We start from the raw sequence: 11,615 nt of genomic DNA, 5'->3' as shown, positions 1-11,615 counted from the left end.
TTGAAATGTGAGCATATCTTTCAAGAAGTTTAAGTTAATATTATTAAGACGACCCTCCTACGTCTCTTCTTTGTGCGTCAACATTTACTGATGGTGTACTGGTGGTGCATGTACTTATAGTGCAAAGTATGTAGTTATGCCTGGAATATAACTCCATGATCCATGAATCTTAGACTTGTGGGTCACTTGTAGACATCAGTGGTGGTATCTCAGTAAGCTTTCTAGCTTTTTATGTGATTAGCATATAGCGAAATACTGTTTGGAAATTGTGCAAAGATTTTTCTTTGTGACATGACAGCTGGTTACCAGGCACAGCACAACCACTGCAACTCGCCCATCTCATGCATATATGATGAATCATTTTCTATTTTTTCTGTTAATGACTCAGCAACTCAAGAAGTGGGAGTGACCACTTGCTGCATTTTTGAGCTGCTAAATAGCATCTGGCAAAAGCCATTCTTGTGCAACTTTTTTGGCTAAAGTGGGCTTGCTGATGTATGGGAGTCAGAGGTGCAGTTGGATGGCCCAGAGACGTGCCTCATCAGTGCAGCCACATAGGAAGTGTTGTTATTTGCGTGCTGATAAGAGTGTGATGTGGACTGACAATAAAGATGACTGCAAACCCAGTGATTACATTCTGTTGAAAGACCCTGTGCAAGTGTTTGATTATGGCTGTTGTGTTCATTCGACACCTCTTTTGTGGCCATTTTCCTGTACGAAGCATAAAATTATGTAGCCTGTGCTACACTCATATAATTTGATACAGCTTGCTACAGAAGACATTGAGGTACCACAGGAAACTGACATGTATTTTTCTCACCAGAACTGTTCATCCTTCAGCTTTCCAGTTTCTGCAACTGCCTATCTGAATAATAGATATTGTTCCCGTGCAAGCTTTGTCCCTTTTTCCTTTGAAGGTAAGTGTCTGTGTGGGTGAGCTGTTGATTGATCAGTTAATGCACTCTCAGCCAGAATTAAGTGGGCAGATCTTTGTGCAGCGTTCCACACGAAGAGCTGCAAGAACACCTCAACTTTTCATCTATTCACGTTCACACACTTGCTTAAACATGTCTATCCTCACACTGACTCGTCAGTAGGTGATAAACAATATGTTTTTCCATGTATTTTTGTAATGAAACTTGGTCAGGAAATCTATGGCTTGGGTGACTGCCTCTGTTAAATAAATGTTAAGCATGTTAAATATAAGCATGTTAAATAAAGTATTATTTAACATGCTTACGTCCACAATGATCTTTGGTGATGTAACTTTGATCAGGCATAGCTGTATATATACCCCTATGTAGATGACAGTAGGTTATAAAGTTCATTTTCCTTCTGGAGTTTCAAAATTCAGATTAACTAATTGTTAGGAAAGGTTTATAAAGAAAGGAGTAGCTACCTAAGCAAAATAAGAGAGCCGTTCAATAAGACGTGTTTTGAACGTGCATGTCAGAACAGAAAAAGGGTTTTAGAAATGGAAAAATCTTTCATTAGGTCCATTATTGATATAAATCCACCAAGCTTTGCATTAAAGAAATTAAAGATGTAACTCTAGAAATCAAAACGGAAGAAAACTGTCTGGAAACACAGCATATATGAAGTACTTTGTGTTCTCAGAAGAGGATATCAAATTTTATTTTTTAGCCAGTAAAGGTCATAGTTCACATCTTAGTGCCCCTGTGCTTGGAAATCCACCACAGGACTTCAGTGATCTAGATTCTGTGAAACATTTCCATTCTTTGCTTAGTTTGAGAAATCTTACCTCACCTCGGGGAAGTCATTTAGCTTCTCTGTACCTCAGTTCCTCTTCTGTAAAATGGAGGTAACATTTTCACTCTTCACGAGTGCATTATAAACTCCCCCCCCCCCCCCCCCGAATGCCTGAGATGTGCAGGCAGAACAATGGTGGGACCTCAGATAAAGTGCATTGTTTGCTTGAATTTTATTCTGCATTTTAAAAAGCTGCACAAAACTTGCAAAGATGTCAAAATGTTTGCTCACAAGTACAAAATTGGTCAGTTTTAGAAACAAGACCCTGTCACACTGACCTTATTATAATTGTGCTTATGATGATTCAGAGCATTACACTGACAGCAGCACTGCCTAATAAGGATCAAGAGAAAGCCCCAGTCTCTGTGCATAGCTCACAGAATGAAAAGCCAATGCACCCAAGCCATAAGTAAGAAGGTGCAAGCCAAATGTGAAGGCGTTATCGTATATGTCTTGTAATTCCCCCCCCCCCCCCCCCCCCCCCGCCCCTTTCCACACTGCACCTTTCCATACTTCCGACCCTGCAGAGGGGATCTGCCCTTCCTCTCCGCCAGGTCCCTCACTGATTCCCCACTGTGCTCTGTGGGGAGAGCCGCTGCCTGCCGCCTTGCCACGGCTCTTTGGCGGAGAACCTGCATTGCAGGTTTCAGCTCAAAACAAACATTCATGGCTGAGTTATGAACTCCCAGAGGGATAGATGGTGAAGTGGATTAAAGCACTAACTCTTTGCCTTTGGCTCGAAGCTGCATTAGGACAAAAGTTAGTTTCAGAGTTAACTTTCATTTGTCAGTATGGCTTGGGTTTGGACATGGCAAAAAAGACCAGGAATGAAATGACACTGGTTAAGACACATTGGCAAGCTGTCAGGAGGAGCCTACACAGTGCTCGAGACAGTTTGACGTATTCAGTGCTGACAAGTTTTGTCAATGTTTCAGGAAATGTTTCAACTTCAGAAGTAAAACCCAACAGCTATGGACAGCCCTCTGGAGCAAGGGCCTGTGGAAAGAGAAGCTACACAGCATGGTGGTTGGGAAAGGCTCTCCTACACCACACTACAAGGATGTCTGAGGACAACCTGTGTCCTCAGTGGTTGGCCTGTGTCCTTCGTGAGTGGCTTTTTACTGTCCCGTGTCTGCAGGATGGCATCTCCTCGGGATTCTTAGTACTTCTTGTGTGCTTCTTTGCAGTCATCCTCTGGTGCTGGGCTAGGCCACCTGCACCTCATGTACCACATGGGAAATGTCTGGGAGAGCCTGTGTTCTGGTAATAAGTTTTTAGGCTTTTCCCCTGTGTGTTTGAGTCAGGGAGGATGAACAAAACCTTAACTGTGGGATATACGCCTGTGAAGAAGTCTTCTGCTCTCCTCACGTCTGCCTTATGGAAGAAGGAGTGGTGCTCAAAAATTTCATTAAATTGCCAAAACTTTCCAAGGCTGAGTAACAATAGATTGGTTTTGGTAAAATAAGAGGCAGATCCTTAAGAAGTATGTACGTGCAAGTCAGTGTTTGCTCTTCCTCTCCCACATCAGCAGTTGTGTGAGTTTAATTCCATTTGCTGTTGTAAGGTAGCAAACAGAGGAATAAAAGTATTAAGGAAGGCTTATCTGAATAATAATTAATTTTTTCCTCAGGATAAAGAAAACTGTCGTCAGTGTATGGGAGCCACCACATCTGAGAATATTTATAACTGTTCACTCATGCAAGGAGCCCCAGGGCTCCTGTGGAGACTCTCGGGACACCAGGTCCAGCCCAGGACCCACAGTGGGTGCTGAGGTGCTCTTCTAGCTGGCACCCAGGCAGCCCTCACCTGCTTCGAGCCCTTGGTTTGGGGTGTGGGAGGGGATGGGAAGGGATGTGTCTGGGAAGAGAGGAGGAGTGGCTGTAAAGGGGATGAAGCAGTGAGCTGGAGAGAGACTCAGGGAGGGAGGGAGGCTTTCTCTAAAAAACAGCTTTTATAGACACATTTTTCATTTTTCTAATATCGTAAGCCACACAAATGGATGCACAGGTATCTGAGCTGGATGGGAAGGAGAGAGGGGGGTGTCCTGCACTGGACTGATGTCTGCTGCCCTTTGGAAGTAGTACTGCAGCACCCCACATCCTGCAGGCTCAGTGGTTGCTGTGGGGCTGAAACGTTCCTGCTCAGGAAGCAATGTGGGACGTCTATTTGGTACCACTTTCTGAAGTCAAAGTAGTTTCTTCCAAATGAAAAAAAGTCTCTTGCTATATAAAAAGATGCTAAACCTTTGAAGGGAGCTGTTTGAATAGAGGCTTGTGACTCAGAATGCTTAGAAAGGGTTTTTTCTCTCTGATCAGGAGCACTCTCAAATGCAGGTTGTGAAGGAAATAGGAGGATGGTGGCTGTTTTCACTGATCTCTGTCAGAGCATTGAGGTTCCTGATGGATAAACAGCTGGTTGATAACTTGAAAAGCTTTGAATAAAGCACCATGACCTCTTTCTTGCTTCTTAAACTGAAAAGAAAGCCAGTGGGGAGGAAGGGGAACTGGGATTGAAACCAGTTTCCATCTATTCCCTTTCTCATTCACCTACAGATGCTGAGCTCAGGTGTCTTCTGCACTCTAAATTTCTTCATTCTATCTTCTTCCAATCCTCTTGCTCCTTTAGGCCAGCATTATGAACACCAGAATTAGTACACTGGTGGTGAATTATATTTGATCTACCAGAGAGGAGAAAACAGAAAAGAAAGGGCACAGCACTTTATTTTTTGTGAAATGCAAGTAGCTTATTCTGACTCAGTTAGGCTTCCGGAAGCATCTGACCAATGCTAAGTTGGAGGTTAACAAAAATCTCACACTTAATCCAGTTTTTGTAATATGTTAACTAGCTGTGCAGGCGTATTTGGAATTGCAAGAAATGCTCTACCAGATGTCACTGAGTCAAAAAATAGCTAACCTTAATCCTACATACACCCATAGTCATACATACATGCCCTGAGAGATTAGTGTTGGTCAGCATTTCTGCAGGATGAGTTTTTACCTGAACACCTGAAAACATGCTAGGTACAGCTTATGCCTGTCACCCAAATTAATGCACAAACTGGGTAATAACTATTCATAGTGATGATACGTACGGAGCAAGTAGAGCAAGCGTGTTCCAAGTACAAAGATCAAGAGAAGTGATCAAAAAAGTTATAATTTAAATTTTAGTTATATAGGCTCACTTGATTTTTGAGAACTGGCAAAAAGAAATCTGTATAGTACATCAGTATAATAAGCTGTTGCTATATGCCTCAGGACTATTGAAAGGAAAGCTAGCGAGCTGAATTGCATTTGTGCTTCAAGCTCTTAAAACGCATGATGAATAAATGTGTCTGCAGGTTCATCTAGATTTATAATGCTGTATTTTCATGTGATATCCTCTGCATAAAATTGAGACTATAGAAAAAAGAAAAATAGCCATAGTTATTTTTAACAGACCATAAACACCATGAAATTAATTGTTTTCTAATGGGAAAAAAACCCTAACCAAACAACCATAGAGGTCTGTGGATTTATATCAGAAACTAGTTTGGCTCCATCAATGACCAAAATCTAATAATGGTAGAGTACACTGTGTGAAAGGCAGCAATGCTTTTTTATTGTTACTATATTATTCTGTGATGGGGTGTGTTTTTCAGTAATAGCTTACATACTTGCTTTTAAAACGTGGCAGAAGAATGAACACCTGATCCTGCTCAGCTTGGCACACACAGGTAAGAAGCAGTTGCCTGGCATGCCATTGACCTTAAAGCCGTATTTGTCACAAGCTTTGCAACCTGTACTGTTTTGTTGCAGAAAACAGCCTCTGGAATGAAATAGCCATAACTTCTGGTTACAGCCAGCTGGGAATTTTACAAGAAAATAGCTTTCCATAGGAAATAATGCATATTTGTCCAAACGGAGGTGTTCTGGAAAGCAGAGGTCAAATCATTGCTGAACCCTAGGCTGAGCTCCAGAAGATGGATGCATGCTGTGTTGGCCTCGTGGCCCCTGGGTGCCACCAAGGGATGGCTATGCTGCTGACGGCATGTGATGCAGGGGCCCCATAAGCATCCCCATCCTCCTGCAGGGCTGGGGGTCCTGGAACCCCCCTGATGCCTGGCCATGAGGAGCACTTGATGGTACACTTGACGGTACACTTGACAAGGCTCTGTTTCTTGCCCTGGAAGCAGAGTAGATAGCTGTTCTATCTCACTCCCAGAACTGCCTAATTTTCCCAGAATACTTTTTTTTTCCCTTATGTTTTGGGTTTTTTTTTAAACCATCATCTTCAGAATATGTAATTTTCCTACTGTTGGGAAAAATATCTTTGCAAAACCATTCTGAATTTCTCAGTGTGTATTCCATGTGTTTCACATAAATGTGTACATTTCTGTTACAATATATAGATAAAAAAACCCCCACATTATTGTGAAAATCTTCTCTATCTCACATAGAAATAAAATGTTACTTTATAGATCAGTGATGTACACACTTTCATTTAGTAAAATAACCCAGAATGTGATTTATTTATTTCCAGAAATTGACAGCTCTGTGCACTATGAATTTGTTATTTACACATGCATTCACAGCCCACCAATCATCCTATCACCAGTGAATTTCTATCAAAATATAACCATTTGTAGTAGTAGAACACTGACCATGTCTTTCAGTGGTACATATTAAAATTATTTCACATGCCACAGCAAAACACTAAGCTGTGTTTCTTTCAGCATAAAAAATTGCAGTAAAAGCTGTGACTATTTCAGTGTTTTTAGAAAAAAGTGTCACTGAAATAGCTGTCATGAGCAAACATTGCCCAGAAAAAACAGCATGGATTTAATAATTCAGATTTTTTTTTCACTGTATATTGAATATCTATTTTCAACTTTATATATTTTGACAATATGCAGCACTCAAAATGCATAACTTCTTTTTCTGATACCACGTCTGCATGTTTGTTACCCTAGAGGATACTGTATTTTAAGTGCCTGTAGGTCCCTGTCTGGCGTACTTACAATATTTTTATGTGCTTGACTATTTTTTTTTTCTCATGTAATCCCTCAAATTTGCTCTTTTCCACTCTTTTCAATCTGTTATTCTTTCTTTTTTCTTTTTAATAGGTTGCACAGTGATACATGCATAAATCTGCAAACAGCTGGTTCATAATAGAGCTATTCACAAAAAAATTCCTTACTGTAGGTGTTTCTAGGGAATCACCTAGTTTGCAATCTAGTACACATCTAAATATTCTGTATGAACATGTTTCTCACAGCTTTACTCTATTTGGGTCTTTGCACTCAGCGTTATTTCTTTCTGAATTTGCTTAAGTCATGCTGTTATTAAGAGGATTTTTAGAGGAAAATAAAACTCCAGCTAAATCCACCTGTTGAATATCCATTTAACTGAACAGCCAGCCTGAAAAGAGTTTCACTGTGCCAGATGCAGTGCTGGTGTTTGTGTATCAGTATTTGTGCATTAACAGAGAAGTTGCGCGCAATACAAGTCTTCCCTTTTGCTAAATAAAAGCAATAGATAGCCATGTGCAACGCTTGGAGTGCACCGAGAAATTGTTTCAGGATGCAGCCGGAAAGGAAGAGGTTAGTGGCAGCAGACACAGCGAAGAAAACTGGAAGAACAAGAACATGCCTTGTATGAGCATACAAAAGAGTGTCAGTTCATGCACAACTTGAAATATCCCTAGAAAGGCACAGTTGCGAAGGTTAAGATTCTCATATGATTGAAATAATTCCCATTTATGTGTTACTTGCTGACAAAAGCTGTTGACTTCTTTTCTACCATGTATTCCAAGATTTTAAAATTTGCCTCTGTCAAAACCCTGAAATGAAACGTTCTGAAGATATTTAATGCTCAGCTTTTAAAAAACAGTTTGGTTTGAATGGATTGTTTTGACTTGTTCTCTTGTCTCTTTTCACTTTTCTATTTCTTCGTCTGTGGAGTTCAATCATTATGAATTTTGAAGCTAGTATGAGGGCTTAAAAAATCAAGCTATGGATGGTTTTGTGCCTCAGATGCAGCAAGATATGATAAAGCCAATTGCTACTGAGTGATACAAGCTAAGGATTTTAATTAAAACTACAGGGAGCTCTCTATGGTACCATTACTTTACTATTTCATTAATTCTGTCTTGGAAAATTGTTCTCAACATTTTCACTTCAGGTATTGTAGTGTAGGTTTCTAGATGCTGCTTTTTGATTTTCTCAATTTCTGGTCTGGTGCTGAGACAACTAGAGTAAGATTTACTAATAGGCAGGCAAAGAAAGCATAATCTTTCATTTATTTGTTTTGCTGAGACAAACATTTCTTAAGAAAATGATGAAGAAGACACTCCCTTTTCCATTCCCATTCCCCTGTGCTGTGTTATACAGCACATTACCGTCACAACAGTAACTGGCTGAAAAAAGCACTGAACCTCTTTATATTTTTGTAGCATTTCTCTTTATACCTCCAGTGCAGGAGGGTGTCGCAGTATTGATAGCCTTTTGCTTCACTAGTTCTTTATTGTAGGGACATTAAAATTGATTTTCTGCATCTTGGCATATGAAGACTCAAGAGTGTGTTACATGCCCTATTGCCCCAAAATGTGCAGTCACAGAGCAAAGGTTCCAGTGATAGAGACTTTTATGGTACCAGGAGGCTGCTGAACTGGAGGAGCAGAGACAGGCTTATTTATAGTGCTACTGAAGAAATATCCTGCCTTTGAACTGGCTGCCCAGATACTCTGATTGAAAAATCTGCTTTCCTGACAGGAGTGGAAGCAAGGGTAGAAAGGAGAGGCAAACCTTCAAGACACACCTAGTGATAAAGTGAAAAAAGCATCGTGCCTTACAGCAGCGCCTTGCCATGGGGCCTACTGGAGACATATTTACAGCTTTGAGCTAATAAAGGTGTGAGTTAATGTTGAAAATGGAATTATTAAGAGAAAACATGCAAGGAGGAATTCAGAAATAATGCATCACCAGAAACTGAAACAATAATTCTGAGCATGAAGCAGCCAAACTACTGCCATAGCTTCCCAGTCCCCAGTTAAATCGGCTTCCTTTTCTAATAAAGGTCCTATAGGTCACTGTAGACATAGGGTTCTAGAGTAAGCATGACTTTAAGCAAAAGAAGTCTGAATGGAACAAAAATGTAAGATGCTATTTTGAAAGACCAAGAGGAAGATTATACAGTAGAGACAATCTGTCACGATCACCTCAAAGAAAAAATCCTTTCCTCCTACCTAGCAAAAGTCTTTGAGTGCCACAACAAAATGACGAGTCTGATCATAGCTAATCCATGGGACAAGAGGAGAGGAGAGGACAGAAGAGGAAAGGAGGAGATTAATTGATGATTTTGCTGCCATATGCAGTTCTGATCTTTCTCTTAAAAAAGATAAAGCAGAACTAAAAGAGAAACAGAGAACAACACTGATAAAAACAAAGCATGGGATAGGTCCTGTAATAAATAACTCAGTAGAGTAAGGTGGTACAGATCTGTGAAACTAATAATGGCGGCAGAGAAAGTGAATCAGGAACAGCTCACTCATTGTTTTGCATATAAGAATTAGGGTAGGCCAGATAAGATTGTAATCCAGCAAGTTCAAAAGAAACAAGAGGAAAAACAAGAGGAAGTACTTTTTCATGCAAAATGCAGCTGAAATATGCTTGTCATAGAATGCTGCTGATGCTAAAGGTTTCAATGTGCAAATCACAGGAAGTGATTTGACAAATTCATGGAAGAAAAGACTTACCCTGTGAAAGAACATTATATATGGCTTGGAGTGGGCAGAGATATGTGGAGCAGAGGAGATCACATGGGAAAATACCATCATAGGTTCACTCTGCTCCTTTTTATCTGTTTTTCTTACGTTCCTTGTTGGCTAGTATTGGAAACACAGGGTCTTTGGTCCAGCAAAGCCCAAGTGTTATGGTATTAAAATTCGATTTCTTTCTCAGCCTCAGTTAATCCAGATAATTTTCCTTGGACACAATTGGGATACAATTGATAACAATCAGGCTTCTGGGGAGGAGGAGGTGTTGGTAGGAATGGATATTAAGAATCGATTCATGGAGGATCTGTTTGTAACATATGCGAAAAAGCGCACAGATTTGGAGGTCTAGTTAGATTTTCAGTTAAATAGATATGGTACCAGAGATATTTATTTCTGCCCTTGCCTATAGCTAGAGAAACAACATTTTACACAGCTTAACCATTCAGTGGTTGCACCATCTGAGCAACAGACCTGGCTAAACACAGAAACGACAGAAGGCTTTTTTTGTTAAAAGTGAGGAGGCTTAATGCAGATGAAGTGGCCATATGGAGTGAAAAAACATAAATATTAAGAAGATGGAAAGATACTATTAGAACAAGGATTCCCAAGGTTTGTTTATGGAAAGCTGGTACAACAAGCAGGGCATCAAGCAGCAGGACCTGAAATAGTTAACCTGTAATTCACAGGCCTTGTCCCTTCTTAGCTCCCACAGACTTTTGGTCTGCCCTTTCCTGCCACTCTTGAAATCAGAAGGATGAGCCTCAGTTTCTTACTACCTTTCAGAGAAAAGGGGGCTACTAAGGGTTGTAGTTGGGTTGTGACACATCCAGCTGTCCAGACTCTTGGGGTCCCCAAGCACTTTGCATGTGTGGAGGAGACTTTGCAGCTGCAGCAGCCTCAAACAACACCTGGATTAATTGAGGATGGCTGCAGTTCAAGTCACCATGTGAGTCTTACCCAGAGGTGTCTCAGGCTGCTCTTTGGGAACTTTGCAATGGGTGAGGTATTTGCAACAGGCATCAAGGCAAGTCTCGGTGGGGAAATCTGGTATCCAGAATCAAAAAATGGCTGAAACTCCGGCTGGATAAAGAATATCTGGGTAACACAACAAGAATAGTCCTTAAAAAAAACCTATGGTATAGGAGCTTACATGAGCAATTAAGGACTTCATTCACAGTGTAGGGAAGTGACTGGTAAGACTCCTCCACTGATTTCAAGAGGTGTTGTGTAACACTCCTACAGCAGGTATGCTCTTATGCAAAAGATATTCCTAGCCTGATAAGATACTTTTTTTTTTCATGAATCACAGTAATATTCACAGCAGATACAGCATTGTAGGCAGTTAAAATGGACTGATTAGTAGCTGTCAAAAGTATTTTCTGGGACCAAAAAAGAGAGAAGCTTGCATGGCACCTGCAGACTATTCATAGGCACTCCAATAACTGTGTGGACAAACAGTCGTACATTCACAGGATAACAATCCTCAGAGCCAGAAACTCAGAAACAACTGAACCTTTTGGCATGAGCTTGTAATATGAAATCACTTCAAATAAAAATACAAAACCGTAAAGCCTTCTGGTCATTTGTTTTGCACTACACAGTGGCAGTCTCTGCAGCCTAGAGGTGATTAACACAAAAATACCACTAAATCTCTACCTGTTACAGAGAAAACTCTAAAAAATCCTCTTAATTATCTGTCTGTGCCAGAAAACAGTCACTTTTTCTACATTTTAAATCAGCATTGTTACTGTTGAGTCTTCTCATGTTTATTTTTCATTATTTAAACATAAAGATTTTGTTGAAATGATACTCTTTGATACAAATGATTTAGAGTAAAGAATGCATGCCAGAAAAGCTAAGTTATTTATTTTGTCTGAATGCTTGGCAGATGAAAATGATGACAGAGCTAGGACATGTCTACACTGAGCAGGAAGGTGTGGTACAGAAAGCCCTGTATATACACTGAATGATCTAGCTCCAGACCTTGAACCAAAACAGCCATGTTTGCATGGAGCTACTGACAGGCAGCTTCAATAGGCTTTGGACCAACCCTGGGGAAATGTTGCTAGATCACCAGCTTCCCAAGTCAGCCT

The sequence above is a fragment of the Pezoporus flaviventris genome, unplaced genomic scaffold, assembly GCF_033815535.1.
Source record: "Pezoporus flaviventris isolate CSIRO_AGI_PZ_B2104156 unplaced genomic scaffold, CSIRO_AGI_Pfla_v1 ptg000002l, whole genome shotgun sequence".
In the NCBI taxonomy this organism is placed as follows: Eukaryota; Metazoa; Chordata; class Aves; order Psittaciformes; family Psittacidae; genus Pezoporus; species Pezoporus flaviventris.
This window is presented reverse-complemented; position numbering follows the sequence as displayed.